The following is a 20,445-nucleotide window of genomic DNA, read 5'->3' as shown; positions in this document are numbered from 1 at the left end:
TAGAATTAGTATGCTATGTTCAAATTACTCTCGAACTTATTATATAGATATAGATAGATGGATACATAGGTAGATGGATAGATAATAGATGAAAATATGATGAAATATAAATAAGTAAGAGGGAAAGATGGCCAACTAAAGGCATCTACTGTCTCGACTGAGTGGGGGTAGGGGAGGGAAATGGGAACAAAAACATGAGAAAAGGTATCAATGTATGAGAACTAATGCACCTTCTATCTGGAGAATGTAATTGTAACCCCTCTATTACTTACAATAAAAAAAGAGTATATTCTGAAGAGAGAGAGGAAGAATATTGGGAATCATGAAAGAAACAGCAAGACAAGAGAAAATCATAGAGAAATGGAAGCTACAGAGGAAGGCAGCCAATAGTTTCAAGCCCCATCCTCTGTTCCCCAGGATGAAGGGAAGCAGAACACACAGTCATAAAGCCAACTAGATGGTGCTGGTGACAGACTGGCAATTCTAGTTACAAGATAAGCCCATGTCTCCCAGAAGCCCTAAACTCGGATGTGGGGATTTCATGAGACAGTGACTGCTTTGTTGTGGAAGTCTAGCCTTGATGATAAGAGACATTTTCTTGCTCTCCTCATCTCTGAGAGCTTTGACAAGACAATATCCTGAGAGAGGATCTGTTGTTTGAGACTGAGCTACTCTGGATGCTTGAAAACATGGATTAATCATGGCTCAGGGAGTCCTGTGACACTGCCACAGTGTCTGGGCACAAGAGGAAGTTGTAGAAAGGAGAGAGTCTGGTGTGGTTCTGTAGTGAAATTCAACCAGCAAAGGGCCTGAGAGGTGGAGGCCAGCCCTCCTTGTCAAGGAGCAAGTCCTATCACCTAAAGGTCATGGAGGACGGGAAGCACCAAGAATCTGTGGCTGGCCTCGAATGCCTGGCTCCTGACCACCTGTGTTGACTACTAGTTGGGTTTGAGAATTCTTCCCTTTTATATCATGTGACACCAATTTGTATAAATGGCATCCTGGCACCTGTTTGCTAACAGGAAGGAATGAAAGCTCTGGTCCAGACCCTCCTTATGTGACTCGCCATACCCAGATCTTTTCCACAGGGAGGTAAACTACTGGGCAGGGTCTACAACCATTGAAATCCTCAGTCATACAACTCAAATTAAAAGCTGAATGAGACAAAGAAAATGACGCAGGATATAAAAGAAAAATTCAATAAAAATATTCAAAACAAGTAGAAACTAAGATAAGAAATTCTGAAAAAAAATCTAATTGAGGGGCCAGGAGTTTAGCCTAGTGGTAGAGTGCTTCCCTAGCATGCACATAGACCTGGGTTTGATTCCTCGGTACTACATACATAGAAAAAATCCAGAAATGGTGCTGAGGCTCAAATGGTAGAGCTCTAGCCTTGAAAAAAGAACCCAAGGTCAGTACTCAGGCCCTGAGTCTATGCCCAGGACTGGCAAAAAAAAAAAATCTAATTGAAATTCTCTGGAAATAAAAAGCTCAGTAACTTAAAAACTCAGTTGAAAGTTTTATCAGCACATTGGATAAAATTGAAGACATAGATACCAGGGCTTACAGCAGATTTTACACACACACACACACACACACACACACACACACACACATATTAGAACACAAACTCAAAGATAAAGGGGGAAAATTAAACAAGTAAAACATGAAACAAGGAAGAACTCTGAGACATCTTTAAAAGACCTAAACTATGAATAATGGGCATAGGGAAAAAAAAGGCAAGCCAGGCACAGTGGCTCAGGTCTGTAACCCTAGCTCCTCGGGAAGCTGAGATCTGAGGATTAAGTTTCAAAGCCAACCTGGGCACTAAAAAAATCATCAGGCTCATCTCCAATGAATTACTAGAAAAACAGGAAATGGGGCTGTGCTCAGGGATAGAGCGGTAGCCTCATCCTGAATAGCTCAGGGACAGTGCCCAGGCCCAGAGTCCAAGCCCCATGACCCACCAAAAAAAAAAAAAAAAGGCAAGCTAAAATTACAGATAGTCCAAAAAGTAATAGCAAAAAATTTGCAAATTTTTCAAACAGAGATGGTCATCATGGTGCCACCTAGTTGGCTTTTAGAACTTCAACCAGCCGATAGTAGAAAAGAAATCCCCTCTAGGCTATATCATAGTTAAGATATTAGCCATATAGAATAAGGAAGTGGATTGACAATTGCAATGAGAAGGATAAATTACCTATAAAAGGAAACCTATTAGAATAGCAATTTTTTCACTAGAAACTTTTTAAAGGAGAAACTACAGACCAAACTTCTTCAGTTTTATAGACATTAATATACCCAATTCTTAACCAGAGCAATAAGCAAGAGAAAAACATAAAAGGGATATGAACAGAAAAGAAAGAAGTCAAATTATCTCTATTTGCATACATATATATATATATACACAAGTATATGCTTAAAAGGCCCTGAAAACCATCTTTTTTATTTTATTTATTTATTTATTCATTTTTATTTTTTTTTGCCAGTCCTGGGCCTTGAACTCAGGGTGTGGGCACTGTCCTTGGGCTTTCTCAAGGCTAGAGCTCTACCACTTGAGCCACATCACCATTTCTGGCTTTTTTCCTATGTATGTGGTACCGAGGAATCTAACCCGGGTCTTTGTGAATGCTAGGCAAGCACTCTACCACTAGGCCAAACTCGTGGCCCACTGAAAACTATTTTAAAAACATATCTGATAAATTCTTTTAGTAAAAATAACAGGATATAAGATCAACATGTAAAAAAATAGTAGCTTTTCTATATATATTCAATGAACAGGCAGGCTAAGAAAGAAATCAGGAAAACAATCACATTCAATAAAACCTAACAACTAAAGAGGAGAGGAGGAATAACCCTAACAAGAAAAGTGAAATAAACCTACAATCCAAACTATAAAACCTGAAGAAAAAAAATGAAGGATATTAGAAGATGGAAAGTCCTCATCTACTCATGGATTGGCAAAATTAACAAGGTAAAAATGGCCACACTTCTGAAAGGAATATATAGATTAAAAGTAGTTCCTGTTAATATGAAAATGTCCTTTTTCACAGAAATGGGGGGAGGAGAAAAATCCATCCTAAAATTCAAATGGAAGCACAAAATAGCACCCTGAATAGTCAAAGCAGTCTTGAGCAAAGAGTATTGCTTACTTCAAAGTATATGCAAATCCATAGTAAAATCATCCTGGTACTGGTACAGAATTACAAGACACAAAGACCAATGAAAACCATTTGATTCCTGACAAAGTTTCCCTAAACATACATTGGGAAAAGATCATACCTTTAACAAGTGGTTAAGTGGTGGTAGGTCATACCTTGCCACAAGTGATGCTAAGAAAATTGGCTATCCATATGTAGAAGAGTAACTAGAACCCCATCTCTTACCCTGTAGAAGAAAATCAACTCAAAGTAGATTAAGGATCTTAATGTAAGATACTTGTATTTGGGAAACATATAGGAAACACTTCAAGACCTAAACAAGATCTTTTGTACTAGAATTTCAATATGGTAATCTAGATGTAGTTTTTTGTTGTTGATGTTGGTTTATTATTTTAAATGGAGAAATCTTTTTAGGCATTTATTTAAATGCCATCATTTCAGCAAAGTGTTTTGTCACGGCATACCAAATGGCATATTTCTTGTTTCTGGGCAGTTTGGGGGACATCATCCGGCTTTGAGTGTCATTTAGGTGGAAGCATATGATGTTGTCTTGGCAATTGGGAATGTGTGTTGAGTAATGTGTCACATGCATGTCAAGAAACTTATTGAACACTGAGGGACTCTATCACTTAGTGTATATATGGCAATATCATCATCACAGGAAGTCTGGACTCCTCAATTACTCAATGAAGTGATCAATCACTTAGACTCCTTAGGAACACAAATTAAACTTATTTGGTTAATCTGTTGATATCTAGAGTTAGTGTTGCTGCATAGCCCAACTTTTTTATTCTAATAAATACTTTTTTTTTGGATACACAGCTAGATAACATCTAAATTGTCCACATCCCATCCAAAACATATACCCACATGCACTCACATACACTTCATATTCTGCTCTTTGGGTTTTTTCTCTTTTGCATTTATCATTCTATAATTTATAATGCATCTTATCCATCCAATTTATTATCTATCTTCTCCAGTGGAATGCAAACTCCATGAGGAATTTGTGTTTGATGTTCCTTGTTATAAGTCCAGTTCTGATGCTTGCAACATGGTAGAAGCTCACTAAATATTTGTTGGATAAACGAATTAAAAGAAAAGAAATTCCGTTCTGTCTGAAATACGATCAAATCTTGAGTAGAGGTACAATGGGTGGCTGTGAATACAGGTATGAGAGATCCCTAGACATGTAGACACAGCTCAGGGGTAAGGTCACAAGAATGATTCCTTAAGAGGATGAGTGTTGCTGGCTGAATTCTGCAGGAGCAAAAGCTAAGAAGAGTCTAGATATTTATTAATATCCTTTTAATATCCTTATTAATATCTCAATATCCTTTGAGAGTAAATTGAGAAAACAGATGGAAGAGAGGAAGAAGAGAAACTATGAGGCAGGCTGTAAATCCCCTTGCTAACCTTGTGGAGAGCCCTGAAGCAAATACTGCCTGTCAGTCAGACAATCAGTCGGGCCAGTATAGCCTCATTTCATTCAGTCACTGAAATGGGCTCCTAGAGCAGGCAGCCACTGAATGAGGAGCATTCTACAGCTCGTGAAGGAGCTGTGGTCTTTCAGCTTTTGTCCCTACAGGTGAGCAGTAAGCACGTCTGAGAGAAGTCAGTATATTTCTATACTTGCCACAAATGGAAAAAGAAGACAAGACTGGTGACAGGCCCGCTAAATTTAGAAATACATAATGCTCAGTTAAATGTGATTTCAGATACCAAATAACTTCTCAGTATAACAATATCCCATATAATACTTGAAACACAATGACAATTTAAAGATGGTTATTTAAAATTTAAATTTAACTGAACAACCTATATTAATCTAGCAACTCTACTAAGGACTGCTGGGTTAAGGGGAAGGCGCCATGGTTATAAAGGGAGGCATGCTATTGTTAACACATAAGAAGACAAAAAAGAGAATTTAAGGTTGGAGATTTTCAAATAGCAAAGTAATATAATAAAAAATCTTAAAAACTGAAGAAAGTAGGTACAAAAAGAAACAGAATTACTACAGTGAGTCAGAGACCGAGATTAAAAATTGCTGACGGAAGAGTGACCTTCAGAGTCAAATCACATGGGAATAGGTGATGTATAATGGGTATTTAAATGTTTGCAATTGAGGCATGCCAAATCAGCATGGTAGGTCATGCCTTGCCACAAGATGGCACTCATAGTATCTTTTTGTCTGACTCTGTCAATAAACATTTTGCAACTTTTTTTTATTGTCATAGAACAAAGAGACTATCCTATGTTTCATAACTTGTAGAGAGCACTGTGTTTCATGCTTAATAGCTTTTGCTACAATGTATCATTTTTTTCCTTTATGACTTGAAGACAAAAATAATTGCTGAAAATTGACAGTGGGTGACAGCCAGGGTGCTGGAACCTGGAAGAGTGAACTGACCATACTATTGTAAATACTCAGTAGAAAGTCTTAACAAAGACTGTTGATCTGATCATCAGATAATGTATGCCAAGAAGACTAGGGATGAAAAATAAGAGGAAAGCCAACCCACGTGTTGTTTCCAGAACTGAGAACCATAATGAGAATCTCAAAACAGTTGATACATGTTTTATATATATAAGAAAATATGTGTCTACATATTTATTATACATATCCAGTATTGTATGTGTCTACTTTTGCTATGAAAGAAGGGAGGGAAAATATACAAACTTTTCCCTTACTTCCATAAGGGGTTGTTTATTAGTGTCCCAAAGTTTTGGCCAAAGACCTGTGAAATGGCAATTGCTTCACAGAAAAATTACCTCTATAAAATAAGGAGTTTGCTTGCAGAGGTACATCTACTAAATGAGCCTTTAGTCTCTCAGTATTATAGAATTTATAACTTGTCAGAATAATTTCATACCTATTTTTCAGATGATATTGCCCATTAAGCAAATGCTTGACCTAAGGTCTAGGCAGATTAGAAGATTTGCCTAACATTGCATAGCCAGGTAGGAACAGTCATAGAGCAGTTCTCTGCTGTCCAATTCTACATTCCTTCGATGGAATTATTCATCTTGTTAGTTGGTTTCTAGTTCTACTTTTCCACCAAGTCAATTAAGAGGACCCTTGTTCCCCCCCCCTTAACTTTATGTTTCTAGCATGCATAAAATGACTATGAGATGACTTTGAGATGACCCTCCTATGAGTATTTTCTGTGCTTTATCAAATGTATAACAGCTAAAGGTTAAAACAGGGACACTTCTGTATCTATGGTTTCAAGAAGGTGGATTTTCTTTTAGAATAGTCTCACCCACACAATGAAAAAAAATAGTTTTGTCTGCAACCAATAATGCATCTCATCACTAGCTGTTTTTTTCTTTGTCTCATCAAGGTGAAACTAGTGTAGGCATGTGCATTTGTATAAATTTGATCTGCTGATCACTCCCAACGCAAGGAAGAGTGAAACAAAGGCCACACTAGCTTTGGGGCTCCCATCACTCCCTCACCCCAAATATAGATAAAAGGGTAGAGGGCCTCTGCTGCTACTTCACCAATCTCTCTCCAGAAACCAAACAAAAGAAAACTTCAAACTTATTTTGTGGCTAAGCCTCCATGGGGAACAGCTTTCTTATTAAGTTGGAAAGAATAAAGGGTATTTTTGAACTCACAAGTGCCTGAAAACATCATGTCTGCAAAGTGTGGTTGGCATTTTTATGCATTTAAAAGAGTCTAATGAAGCCCAGCCCCATACAAATTCCTACAAAAGAAGAAAAGAAAGAAAGGAAGGAAGGAAGGAAAGAAGGAAGGAAGAAAAAAAAAAGAACTGGGAAATGGATCCTACCACCCAGGGGTCAGAATGGTGGTTAGGGCCCCCACCAATGGCACAAAGGAAACCTGTCATTTATAGATAGCTCTAAAGCCTTGCACTAGCAAGAACACTATGAAGACTGGCCCTTTCCCAAAGAATTGACTCAGAGAGACATTTAATATGGGGTAAATACAGCCTCAGAAAGAATGGCTTTGAAGGAGAGCTTTGAAAAGGTCGGAAGAAGATGAAATGGGGGATGTTGTTACTTAGTGTCTTTATTAAACAAATGCTTGCCTCAGCTCTTCTCCAGCATGTCTCAAAATGTGGCAAAGTAATAATGACATGCCTACTTCACAGACAAAAAAATAAGTTGGAATGAGAAATTTTTCATTAAACATGAGCCCTCAGGCCAAAGGGTTGTTCTCAAAATATGTGAGTACCCTATTTCCACCAGCCTGGAGACTCCGCCCTCTCAGGAACGTATCTTCTGCTTTAAGAGCAGTCCAGAATCATTTGGATTTCAGATGTTCATACTCGTTAAATTTGGAAGTGGATTCTTACATGTCTTATTCCTTCCATCCTATGTTCTAGATAGAATGTCCTTATGCTAATAAACAGCACTGTAGGCATAGATTCTTTTAGCACATTGGCAACTTTGAGTGGCAAAATCAACTGGCTAAGCAGGGTGCCAGGGTCTCACCCCTTTAACTTACCCTTAGACATTCAAGAGGCTGAAATCTAAGGAATGCAGTGGGAAACCTAGCCTGAGTAGAAGTTTAACTCTAACCAGTACAATGCTGGAAGAGGAAGTATGGCTAAGTGGTAGAGCCCCAGCTTTGACTGAAAAGCTAAGCAAGAAAGAATACAAGGCCCTGATTCAAGACCTAGTACCAACACATAGTATACTGTTATTCATCTCTGGCCTTTGAACACATACATATATTCCTGGGCATTCTGCGAATAGTGCCAAGTAGACATGACATGTCAGGTGCTTTGCAACCTTCAAGGCATACAAGGTCCTGTTTTCATGGACCTGTATTTTCAGCAAGCAGTCTACCAAGGAGCTAGAGTCCCAGCCTGGACCTGTAGTCTAAGTACATAGGAACTAAAAAGAGGAAAGTGAAGGAGGTGACAAGCAATAAATTCTGATAATTCTGATAATAAATTCTGATACTAAATCCCATGGAGACAAGAAAACAGGTTAATGCAATTGAGAGCTACTTTGGTTTGAGTATGAGAGGGGATGCCCTGAGGTAGGTGTTGAAGTGTCATATTTGAGCGAAGGCCCAATGATGAGAAGCCAGCCAAGTACAGATCTGGGAGGAGAGTATTGTAGGCAGAGAAAATAGCAAGAACACAAGGCCTTGAGATGGCAGGACAACTTTAGAGTGTTTGAGAAACAAAAAAAGAAGGCCAAAGTTGTTGAATTCTAATGAAAGGAAGTGGGGAGTAGGTTACAAGTCCTGAGAAATCTCAGAGGCAGGATGAGCCAGGCTGCTGGGTCCTGAGGAAGTTACCCAAGAAGGAATCTAAGACCTGGAAACATTGTTGTGGAAGAATCTTTTGCTCTCTTTATTAACTCCTAAATATTTCGGGACAATGTTTCCTAAATATTTCAGGACATTATTTCAGTTTGTTTCTCAACAAACTAAGCATGGTGTGTGCCTATAACCCTAGTGATGAAGGAGGCATATGTAGGAGGTTTATGATCCTAGGCTGGCCTGGGTGAAAATACAAGACTTTATCCAATATAAGGCTAAAGATGTAACTCACATGATGAAGGACCAGCCTCGTAAGCATGAGGCCAAGTTCAAACTCAAGTACTTTAAAAAAAATTAGGCATATCTAAACCACTTTTAGCTTATTATAACGATCATGATGGAATCATTCTGATGGACACAAGAAAATATGGACTCTTTTTTTTTTTATTCAAGAAACTGGTTTAACTAGACTTTCTTGTCCAATAGATTCTTGTGGGGCTCATGGTATATTCCTGTACACAAAACAAGGAGACCTTCGGAGATGAACATCTGTGCTTTGAGTTCTTTTTACAAGTGCCCATGGGCTGATGATACAAATCACCTTAACTAACACCTGTATGAGTGTTCTAAGTGCCACACTTCCAACGATTCTGATTCTCTCACTCCAGGAATCTCCTGAATCACAAAAGAATATTCAAAACTGAGCTCATCTCCCAGAAATCCTCAGCTTCTATTAGTGATTACTGACATTTTCTTTGTCATTCATCTTAAACTATAGTTCCATATTTTTTCTTCTTTTTTTTTTTTTAAGTGGCAGTCTTGGGGCTTGAACTCATGATGAGTTCCTTAGTTACTTTACTCAAGGCTGGTACTCTATCAGTTGAACCCTACATCTACTTCTGGCTTTTTTGACCAGCCAAATGGACATCAGAGACTCAAGAATTTTCTTGTCTGAGTTTGATTCAAATTACGACAATCAGATTTTTACCTTCCTGGGTAACAAGCATGATAAGCATGAGCACCAGCATCAGGCTTATCTTTCCAATTTTGAAATCCCCTTCAACACCCAATTCTACCTCAAGAACCATCCATGCCTCTTCCTTAGTAACGTCTATATTTTCCCTGCTCTTTTTCTGGCTCTCCTAATTGGGGCATTGCAACGTATACACCAATTAATGAAAGTAGTTCACATAATTGATCAACCACATGTTGTAGGATTTAAAGTTGAATCAAAAAAACCTAAATTCTGAACTCATACTTAGGAGTGTTTTAAGAGACATGTATCCTTTTTCTGAGCCAGGAAAAAAAATACCACCAAAATTTTCCTTATTGGTACAGCATGTTATTTTACAACTACATCTGAATAATGCAAACATCTGATAATCTTCAGAGAAATCACACCAACAAATCTGAGCACAATCTGAGCTCTCGAATATCATGCACATTTCCCTAATTTTTACTATCTCTGTATAAAAACATATTCCCATAATTACATTTATATCACCCTTCAAAGGTACCGTAAAGTTTTACTTTTGATAGTCTCCAATTAATGTCCTCACTACATACCTCTGAAGTCCCAGTTTACTAGTTTGACATGTTAGCGAGAGCTTATCTCAACTGAGAACACTTATCTTCCATGACTGGTTTCTATTAAAATCAAGCCCCCAGATGTACAAAATAGTGAAATTCAAGATTTTAGCTTTCTTGGTTCAGTTTTTCTCTGACAATCTAGCATAGACGAGACATCTGCCTTTCCAGAGATTCTTCAAAGAATACGCCAATCCATATTCACTGATACAGGGCTTGGCATCTCCTTTCAAGGTTTTGATAAATATATAAAAATACATTTATAAATATGTTCATTGTTATTGCATTTGTTTAGAAAAGCATTAGCTACAATCTCAATGTCAGTTCATAAATGGGTAAAAGAGAGTGAAACAAAATGAAATTGCCATGAATTGATAACTAAACAGAACGAGGGACTAATCATATAATTTCTTTAGCTTCTTTTTTGCAACGATTTAACATTGTTTTCCATAGTGATTTTTACTTTCAAATTACACTATAATTGTTACATCATAACCATTAGAAACAATTAAGACTGATCAGTCAGTACTCATAGAAATAAGACTATAACAAGTCTATAAGGCCCTAAATCAGGTAACAGAGCAAGATGTACAAAAGTAGAGCCTAGCTCCATGTGGGATTTTTTTTTTTTTTGCCAGTCCTGGCTTGATCTCAGGGCCTGAGCACTGTCCTTGGGCTTTCTCAAGACTAGAGCTCTGCCACTTGAGTCACATAACCACTTTCAGCTTTTTTCTATGTATATGGTGCCAAGGAATTGAACCTGGGTCTTCATGCATGCATGCAAGCACTCTATCACTAGGCCAAACTCTCGGCCCCCATGTGGTATTTTTGAAGGCTATTTTTGTGTGAATATATTTGTGGGGATACAAACACACATCTTTAAAAATATGTGACTAGAGACGCATTCTACACATTAAAATTATCTGAAAATCTTTTTTAGAAAGTAAATAATGGCACCTAAAATATTTAGTACTAGATTGACTTATAGGAGTGTATTCATAAGAGCATTAAAGCCTAAGGAATATTGAAGATATTTGTCTAAACTTCAAAGCATACTATATATTGAAAGTGAAATCCATTATCTGACATAGTCTCTCTCAAGGCACTGACTTTAATTAAGTGCTTTTCCTACCAATATCTGGGCCTGCCTTCTGCAAGTTCCTGACAAGGATTGGCTTACTTCTTTGATCTTTCCTGTTATAGGGAGAACAGATGGGGCAAAACCATAAAAGATTTTCTTGTGCTTTAGTTTAATCCAGAATCATAATTTTCTGTTAAATCAGGATTGTAGTTTATTTGTGTTTCCATGACAACAAGTAACTACTAAGTTTTCAGTTTGGCCTAAAGATGTTCCTACTGCTCTCTTAAGGCGAATCAACAATTCTCCTGGACCTGTACTGTGAATTCTTCAAGTTCAAATTTCCCTGCCTTCCACTACCATCATACCCATGTGTGGATCAGAAGGAATCCTCTGTTACAGAAAGTGTCCTACCATTCTGATTGTTTACTTCTGTGACTCCCCTGTAAGACTTTGTTGTTGTTTGTTTTTGTTTTGGGCTATGGGGTTTGAGCTCTGGGCCTGCGCTCTGTCCCTGAGCTCTTTAGTTCAAGGCTACCATTTGACCCACAGCACCACTTCTGGGTTTCTGGTGTTAATTGGAGATAAGACCTCTGTGCTAAGCAAGGGCTCTACTGTCTGAGCCACATTTCCAGCTTATAAGTGCTTCATAGTTTTCAGCATAGAGCTCTTACACATATTTTGTGAGTCATCTAACCATTTCACAATTTGGAATGACACCATTAATGCTATTTCAAAATATTTCAGTTCTCATTTGTTCACTCTGAAGATATAAAAATGTATTTTTTCTATTGAAACAATACTAAACTACATCACTCATCAGTTCCAGTGTCATATCTGAAGCTTCTTTGATATTGTCTGGACAACATGCTATAAATTCACATTGTTTAATTATTGCATTCAGATTTGGACACTTGTATTGATCTTGCTCTTGTGAATCAGAACAACCCATGTGAGCTTCCTTGAACTACTTGCTCTGTGTTACAGAGAAAAATATCCATTATCCCACATGTAAGAATGATTTTCATTCTCACAGATGCTCTTTATCAAGTTAAGGGAAATTTCTTGTATCTGTACTTTTTGAGGGTTTTTGCCATTAATTAATATTGAATTTTTGTCAACTAGTTCTGCATATGTTGAGATAACAATAATGGTTTCTCTTCTTCACTCTGAAGAACATAAAATCTTTAAACCAACCTTGCATCCTCAGAATATATACTAGTTGATTATATATAATACATAATATTTTTAAAATATTCTTGGATTCTGGTTTTTTTCCATTATGCTAGTCCTGAGGCTTGAGGTCAGGGCCTGGGCACTGTCCATTAGCTTTTTTGTTCAAGACTAACAGTCTACCACGTGAGCCACAACTCCATTTCTGTTTTTCTTTTGGTGTTTAACTAGAGATAAAAGTCTCATGGACTTTTCTGCCTGGGCTGGCTTTGATTTGCAATCCTCAGCTCTCAGCCCCGAGTAGTTTAGGGTTACAGGCCTTGAGCCACTGCCTCCTGGCTCTTCTTGGGTTCTATTTAATATTTCATTAAGGATTTCAGACTCTGTGTTCAAGAAGGTTACTGGTCATTAGTTCTTTTGTCTGTTTTTGACATCAGAAATTCTAGCCTCAGGAAATGAAGAAAATGAAGAAATGAAGAAATGAAGGAAATTGTGATCTCTTCACTTAGTATATTCCAACTGTATTCACCTTCTCATTGGATCAGCATCTGTTCATCAGTAATTCCCTCTGCCTAGATCCTCTTCTCATCCTACCTCCACTTCAGCTCAAAGGCACTTTATCAAGGAAAACATTCAGCCTAAGTTTGAATTTCCAGCCTTCTCATTCACAATTAGAATAAAAACAAAGTTTTCCCAATTCTTTTAAAAAGCTGGTGCAGTAGCACTGTTTTTCTTTCTTATATTGGTAGAATTTAGCAATGAAGCAATAGAATCTTGAGATGATCTTTGCTGAAAGATTTTAAATTATTAATTCCATTTGCTATTTCAGTTTTTTAATCCAGTTTATTATTCAATACTCTTTGGGTTATTTATTTCTTCTAGAGTGTGTTTGGTAGTTTATGTCTTACAAGAAATTTATTTATTTGATTTAGTTCAGAACTAGGTCAGAGGAAACACAATTTTCACCTTATTTTTCTTTATTGATCAATTCATCAATTTTACTAATTTTCAAAGAAGCAACTTTGACTTAATTTGGGGGGGTTCTTATTTTATTCTCAGTTTCTCTGATTTTGTTTATTTGTTTGTGCCAATACTAGGGCTTGACTTCAGGATTTTATGCTCCTAGTTAGCCTTTTCTCTGCTCAGTGCTTGTGCTTTGTCACCTAAACCACATCTCTACTTCTGTCTATTTGCTGATCAATTGGAGATAAGAGTCTCTTGGATTTCTCTGGCTTGTCCAGACAGGCTTTGGACCTCAGTCCTCAGATCTCAGCCTCCTGAGTAGCTAGGATAAAAAGTGTGAACCACCAATGGCTGGCTGTGATGCTTGTTATCTTCATTATTTCCTTACTTTTTTTTGTTCTGGCTTTTAAAATGTTCTTCTCATAGTTTCTTAAGGTTACTACTTAGCTATTTGGTGCTTACATAAACATTTAATGCTAATTTCCCCCTAATGACTGCCATAGGAATTTCTCGTGATTTTTAGCATAGTGGATTATGTATTTCTTCTATTTTAAACATTTAAAATTTTCCTTTGTGACTTTCCTTTTGGCTTGTAGGTTATTTACATATGGATAGTTGAACATATAGATATTTGGAGTATTTTCTAAATACCTTTCTATTACTGCTATTTTAAAAATTAATTCTATGATAGCCAGAGGAATACTTCAATTTGATTTCAGTCCTTTTAAATGCATTAAGGTTTTAGAAACATGACTGGTCTTGGTAATGGCTCCCCACATGATGAAATAGATCACATGTTTTGCTATTGTTGGATAGAGTGCTCTATAAATGACAATGAAGCGAAGTGAGGTGGTAACATTTTCAGGTATTGTGTACATTAATTAAATTTCCAGACATGGCAGTTCATTCCTGTAATCCTAGCATTCTTGTGGCTGAGGTCGGAAAATCACCAGTGTGAGAGGAACCTGGGATAAATGACAAGTTCAAGGTCAGCTAAGTATACACAGAGGGAACTCTATCTTTTCATTTGTTTGTTTGGGGGTTTTCTGTTGCTTGTAGGGCCTGGGTGCTGTCCCTGAGCTCTTTAGCTTAAGGCTAGCACGCTACCATTTGACCCACAGCACCACTTCCGGTTTTCTGGTGGTTAAATGGAGATAAGAGTCTCAGGGACTTTTGTGCCCAGGCTGGCCTTGAACCATGATCCTCAGATCTCAGCCTTCTGAATAGCCAGAATTACAGGTGTGAGCCACTGATGCCTGGAGGATCTATCTTTTTAAAAAGGGGGGGGAAAAAGGGAAAAAAATCCACGTAATTCTACATTTGGCTTAGTCCAACATATCCAACATACGTTTTTAAATGGCACTTACCTGACTCGCACTTACCTGACTCGCACTTATGGAAGAGTATAAATAGGCCAGCACAGATTTTAAGCAATTTTCTTAAATTACTCTGGTAATAGTCACTTAAAATCATTCTCTTTCCCCTAATTCTTGTTAAATGTATAGATTAATGAGCTTCTCCCTTGAGAATCCTAATTTAGTAAATCGGGAAACTCAAACATCTGTACCACTACAGATAATACCTATTTCCAGGGAAGTTTGGAAATCAGAGCATCAGAGCACAGAGTTCCTATGGGATCTTGAGCAAATATGTTGCTATGACAAAGAAAACAAGAAAAAATGACCAGTTTGTGCTTTTTACAAACTCCCAATGATTTCCCCTTACCTCAAGAATGGAGGATGGATGGATGGATGGATGGATGGATGGATGGATAGATAGATAGATAGATAGATAGATAGATAGATAGATAGGAACTCTGGAAATTGAACTCTGCCTTCTCACTTGGCTTTTTCTGTTCAAGGTTGCCATTCTACCACTTGAGCTACATCTTCATTTCTGGCTTTTTGATGGTTAATTGTATATAAATGTCTGTCTTGCAAACTTTTCTGCCCAAGCTGGATTTGATCTTAGATCTTAGATCGCAGTTCTTAGAGCTCTGCCTTTGAGTAGCCAAGATTACAGGCATGAGCCACAACACTGAGGAAGGCTGTTTCTATTATCTGCAATCGCTTTACTTTTTTCCTTTCAGGAAAATTGTTTTCTAAACTCTCATTGGCCCCCCCAAAGTAAATAATTAATAATAAATATCACTCATGGCAAGACTTCATCTACTTATCTTCAAACCCAGATCAAAAAGTCTACCAGAATTTCAACTTCCTGAAATGTATGGAAAAGCCCATTATCTTGAGCATGCTCAATTTAACAAGAAGTTTTGATTCATAGGGCCCAAAACATAGTAAAATTGAGAAGTGCTGATTTTAGAATCTCTAAAAAATCACAGCCTTCTCTCAGCCATCTAGAAGTGACTCCTTTCTAGTCCCTCAAGATCAGCTAGAACCAGATCAATTAAAGGAATGCTATGCAAGAAAACAATAATGTTTAAGGACACATTCTGGATTCCAGTCTGGGTCTTGATCTTAGCTCCACAGCTAATTAGCTGCAGCTTATACTAATTTTCTTTGCTTTTCCAATCCTGTTTTATCAACTGGAAAATGCTTTACTGGATTACTGAGCACACACCCATACACACCACTCTTAATAAGGATTCAATACATGATCGCTTTATTTCACAGTTTCAGTTCTCACATAATCAGTACTGTAGAGGTAGCCAGATGATTTGTGGATGTGTTGACCTACTGTGAGTTCTTTGCTAAAGTGGGGCTTGTGTCTCATTTTTGTACTCAGTTTTCCTGAAATCAATTACCAATTAAAAATAAGTTAGGTACCTTTGAAACAAAATGCTACAGTCACATACATTTTTGTACTAACCTAATGTTCTATTTGACAAAATTAATGACATAAAAAGTATCATTTCGGGGCCGGGAGTTTGGCCTAGTGGTAAAGTGCTTGCCTAGCATGCACGAAGACCCGAGTTCAATTCCTTGGTACCACATACATAGAAAAAGCTGGAAGTGGTGCTGAGGCTCAAGTGGTAGAGCTCTAGCCTTGAGAAAAGTCCAAGGACAGTGCTCGGGCCCTGAGCTCAAGCCCAGGACTGGCAAAAAAAAAAAAAAGTATCATTTCTCCCAAAGAATAACAAATCTCCCAAAGTAATTAGAATAATTTTTAAATCAATCTTATTAAAAAGAAATATTTCCAGATGCTGGTAGCTCATACCTGTATTCCTGGCTACTCAGGAAACTGAGAACTGAGGATTGAGGTTTGAAGCTAGCCTGCACAGGTAAGTCTGTGAGATGCTGATCATCAGATAACTCAAAGGCTGGAGTTGGAGTTATGGCTTAAATGGTAGAGTACTAGCACTGAGCAAAAAGCCAAAAGAGCACACCCAGGTCCCAAGTTCAAGCCCCACTACCCACATAACAGAAAAAGAGAAAAAAAAATTTAATTACATGAATTCAAAATTGCTATATTAAAAATAGTCTCATTTGTTCCTAGCAGTATTTATAAGGCAGCATTTTCCAGTATAAGGTTAAGAGTTTTCCACCCTTTGTATTTTGATGGATTTGTTATATTTTTAAGTGATATTTTTCTTTCAATATGTTTTCACTTGAACAAACCAATATTCTGAAAAAATTAAGCCCATTTGTGTACATTTAAAGTGAAATAGTTGACTCAGAGGTAGGCTATAGTGTTTATATTGCAACGAGATGAAAAAACACTAGCATTCATTTAGTGCCTGCTTTATGCCATATATGTTAACTCACCTCAATCTTTTGATATTTTCTTCCTGTCCTTGTTTCCAAAAAGGGGAAACTGAAATTAGAGGGTCTGAATAACTTAACTGAGGTTACCTTCACAGAGCCTTTATTTATTTATTTAGTTAGTTAGTTAGTTAAGTTAGTTAGTTTTTGGAAATTGTTACAGAACTAATTTCTCAAGTGTACTACTGTTTCTTACGTTTTTTGTAGCATTTTTATTAAAGAATTTATTAACATTGATTTTTACATCATATTTCAAATGACATGTTTAACAAACAAGTGTTCGAGAAGGGAATCTCTATATACAATCACTGGCACTTAGTTTTTAGAACATAATCAAAATTCTTATGTTTTTGATGCTACAAAATTCCTTTTTCTTTTAGCAATTTATCCTCTGTTTGTGGTCAGTGTTGTAAATATTGACTTTGTAGTCTACAACCTAGCTAAGGTTACTTACTAGCCCTGCCAGGATTTTTGTAGATCGATTACATCGATCCAATCTACATAAATACACTTGTGTTTATTTCTCTGTCCCACATCAAGTAAAAATAACCAGGTTAACTTTATCCAATTTGAAGCATGTGATTTGTGATTAGGCTAATCTATCAAAGAATGACCCTATGAAAAAATAGTCACTCTCCTTCCTGAGCAGCAGAAACTAAGCACATAGCAACAGACCCCACGGGGCTGCCACTCCAGAAGGAAGGGCCATACTTATTAAAACATCAGAGACAGGGAAAACAGCCAATGAAAGAACACATAAGGGCCAGAAATACCAAACTGCAATTTATGATTTGCTTGTCAATTGGGCAGCTCCATGGATTGTCTAGAGTGAGCAGCAGTTGAAACTGTAATTATAGTAGACAATCTCTTCAGCAATAAGGACGTCAGCCAAAAAGGAAAAACCCACATTATTGATTGCTCCTTAATGTTATCTCTGTCCTTCCCTTTTCAACATATAATTTGTTATTGTGTTCTACACTGTAGCTTATAAATTTTAAAAAGAACTCAGAGATTTCCATTCTTGGTTATGAAAAGGCATGCTGTATCAGACCAATCTTTTTGTTGAAAACAGCTAGTAAAATCATAGTAAAAATAAAAGTTAGTTTGAAACCGAGTGCCAGTGGCTCCTGCCTGTAATCCCAACTATTCAGAAGACTAAGATCTAAGGATCATGATTTGAAACCAGCCTGGGTAGAAAGGTCTGTGAAACGCTTATCTCCAATTAACCATCAAAGGCCAGAAGTGGGGTATGGCTCAAAAGGTAGAGCAGCAGCCTTGAGTGAAAAAGCCAAGCTAGAGTAGAGGTCCTGAATTCAAGTTCCAGTAACAACATGTGCACGCACATGCACACGTGTTACATGTGCACGCGCGCGCAAACACACACACACACACACACACACACACACACACACACACACACACCCCTCCCTTGGAAGGCACAGAAACATTTAGGATATAAAAAGTAGATTATAAAAGAAGGAAGGATCTCTTAGAGAAGTTAGCTGAATATACTTTCATGGCTTACCTTTCAAAGCATTTGGTGGCTCTCATGGAGCCCAGAGCTAAGAAGCTGAGTAATCTAGGAGAACACAGGAGTTGAGAGGCTGGGATACTGAGCACAGCTTCCAGCATTAGTGTTAAGATAGAAATACTTCTAATTTAGGAGAAGACACCCTGGTACTTTTTCTGACCTTTCAGTTGGGATTTGGAAAGGATACAATCCAGGAGTAAGTAAGAATCAGAAATAAAGGCTGAAATATGTGGTCAGCACAGTTCCAAACTAGAATAAGATAATGACACTACTAGGTCTGCTAGAGAAAACAACGAAATGATTTTTGGAGAAAAAATGACGATTGAAGTGTGATGGTTTATATTGTGCAGCTTGGTTAAGCTGGAAACAACATTTCCCAGGTCCTTTCCCCCATACAGTTCTGGGTTGGAGTTAGTTCAGATGGGATGAACTGGCGAATGATTTGAAAGAAGGAAGGCAGCCGGGAGCACGTTGGCTTATGCTTGTAATCCTAGCTACTCAGGAGGCTGAGATCTGAGGATCAAGGTTCAAAGCCAGCCCTAGCACAAAAGGACCTGAGACTCTTATCTTCAATTAATCTCCAGAAAATGAGAAGTGGGGCTTGGCTCAAGGGTGGGGCTGTAGCCTTGAGCTGAAGAGCTCATGGACCGTGCCCAGGCTGAGTTCAAACCCCATAACCCACAAATAAAAAGAGAGAGAGAGAGAGAGAGAGAGAGAGAGAGAGAGAGAGAGAGAGAGAGAGAGGAGAGGGAGAGGGAGAGGGAGAGGGAGAGGGAGAGGGAGAGGGAGAGGGAGAGGGAGAGGGAGAGGGAGAGGGAGAGGGAGAGGGAGAGGGAGAGGGAGAGGGAGAGGGAGAGGGAGAGGGAGAGGGAGAGGGAGAGGGAGAGATGGAATGCACGCAGCACATGTTACAACTTTGAGGGTTTATTTTATAATCGAAAGTGGTTATAGATAAATCCAAATCCCAGGAAAATTCAGTTTACGCTCACCCACTTCTAGGAGTATGATCCCAAAAATACACAAGACAGAAAATCAAATGACAATAACAGTAGGAAGTAGATGAATGAACTCAGTATATCTCTTGGTCTTTATATTGTTTGATATTATAAATTATAAATGTATACTAAAATAAGAATGAATGCCATAGTTTCAAATGAAACTATAAATTATAAAATATTTTAAAGTGAAATAAGTTATTAGTTCAAAATTCAAGAAAGAGGAGAAAAGAACTATAAAAGAAGTAAAATGGTTAGACAATGAATAGTAAAGGGTAGATGCAAACTCAGCAGATGTAATCAGCAATACTGATTACTAGAAATGGATTGAGAATTCCATTCAAAGAGAAAAACTATCAACTGAACAACAAACCAGCGCTTATCATGAATTCCTAAAATTCCATACAGAATCCTTATTAAAAGCTTTTTAGGCAACAGTAGGAAAAGGTTAAAGTAACAAAATGGAAGAAGAAACGCTATATGAATGCTAATCAAAGAGAAGTCATGGATGCCTGTATATTTCTATCAGATGCTGGCTATTTAGACAAGGTGTTGTAGACTGAATAATGTCTGTGCTTTTCTGCCCAGATGTGCACTTCTTAAACCCTAGAGCATATAATACTACTTTATATAGCAATATTACATGGATAGCCAGTTGGAATTAGACAGAGGAACAGATGGTCTGGTCCTGCTAGGGTCTCTGGAGGACAGCAACTCAGCTAAGGGCTTGGCTCTGGATTCCTTCTTAGGTTGAAGCCATAGGTGAGATTCCTCTCCAGTCCTTTTCTCCTCTCTCATTTCTTCTTTCCCTTCCTCTTCCCCCATGTGCTGTTCTCCCCTGTATTCTTCCCCACTCTCCTTCTTTTTCTCCTCTCCCCTGCCCTCTCTTCAATTATATTTCTATTGCCCATCAACAAAACATTAGAATATGAGTCTATATAAAATCATGATACAATTTTCAATGTCATAGTGCATACGTAAATCTCTGACTAC

The 20,445-nt window shown here is 37.7% G+C and overlaps 1 protein-coding gene across 1 annotated transcript in view; it reads right to left on the bottom strand.

Annotated features, from left to right (window-relative positions):
• Nucleotides 1-20,445, bottom strand: part of Hpse2 (heparanase 2 (inactive)) — a 413,903-nt gene that overhangs the window by 185,124 nt on the left and 208,334 nt on the right. The gene's annotated exons all lie outside the window — the stretch shown is intronic.

Source organism: Megascapheus bottae, chromosome 15, assembly GCF_031878675.1.
Source record: "Megascapheus bottae isolate mThoBot1 chromosome 15, mThoBot2.hap1, whole genome shotgun sequence".
NCBI classification, from domain to species: domain Eukaryota; kingdom Metazoa; phylum Chordata; class Mammalia; order Rodentia; family Geomyidae; genus Megascapheus; species Megascapheus bottae.
Note: the sequence above shows the minus strand (reverse complement) of the source record. Positions and strands in the feature narration are given on the sequence as shown.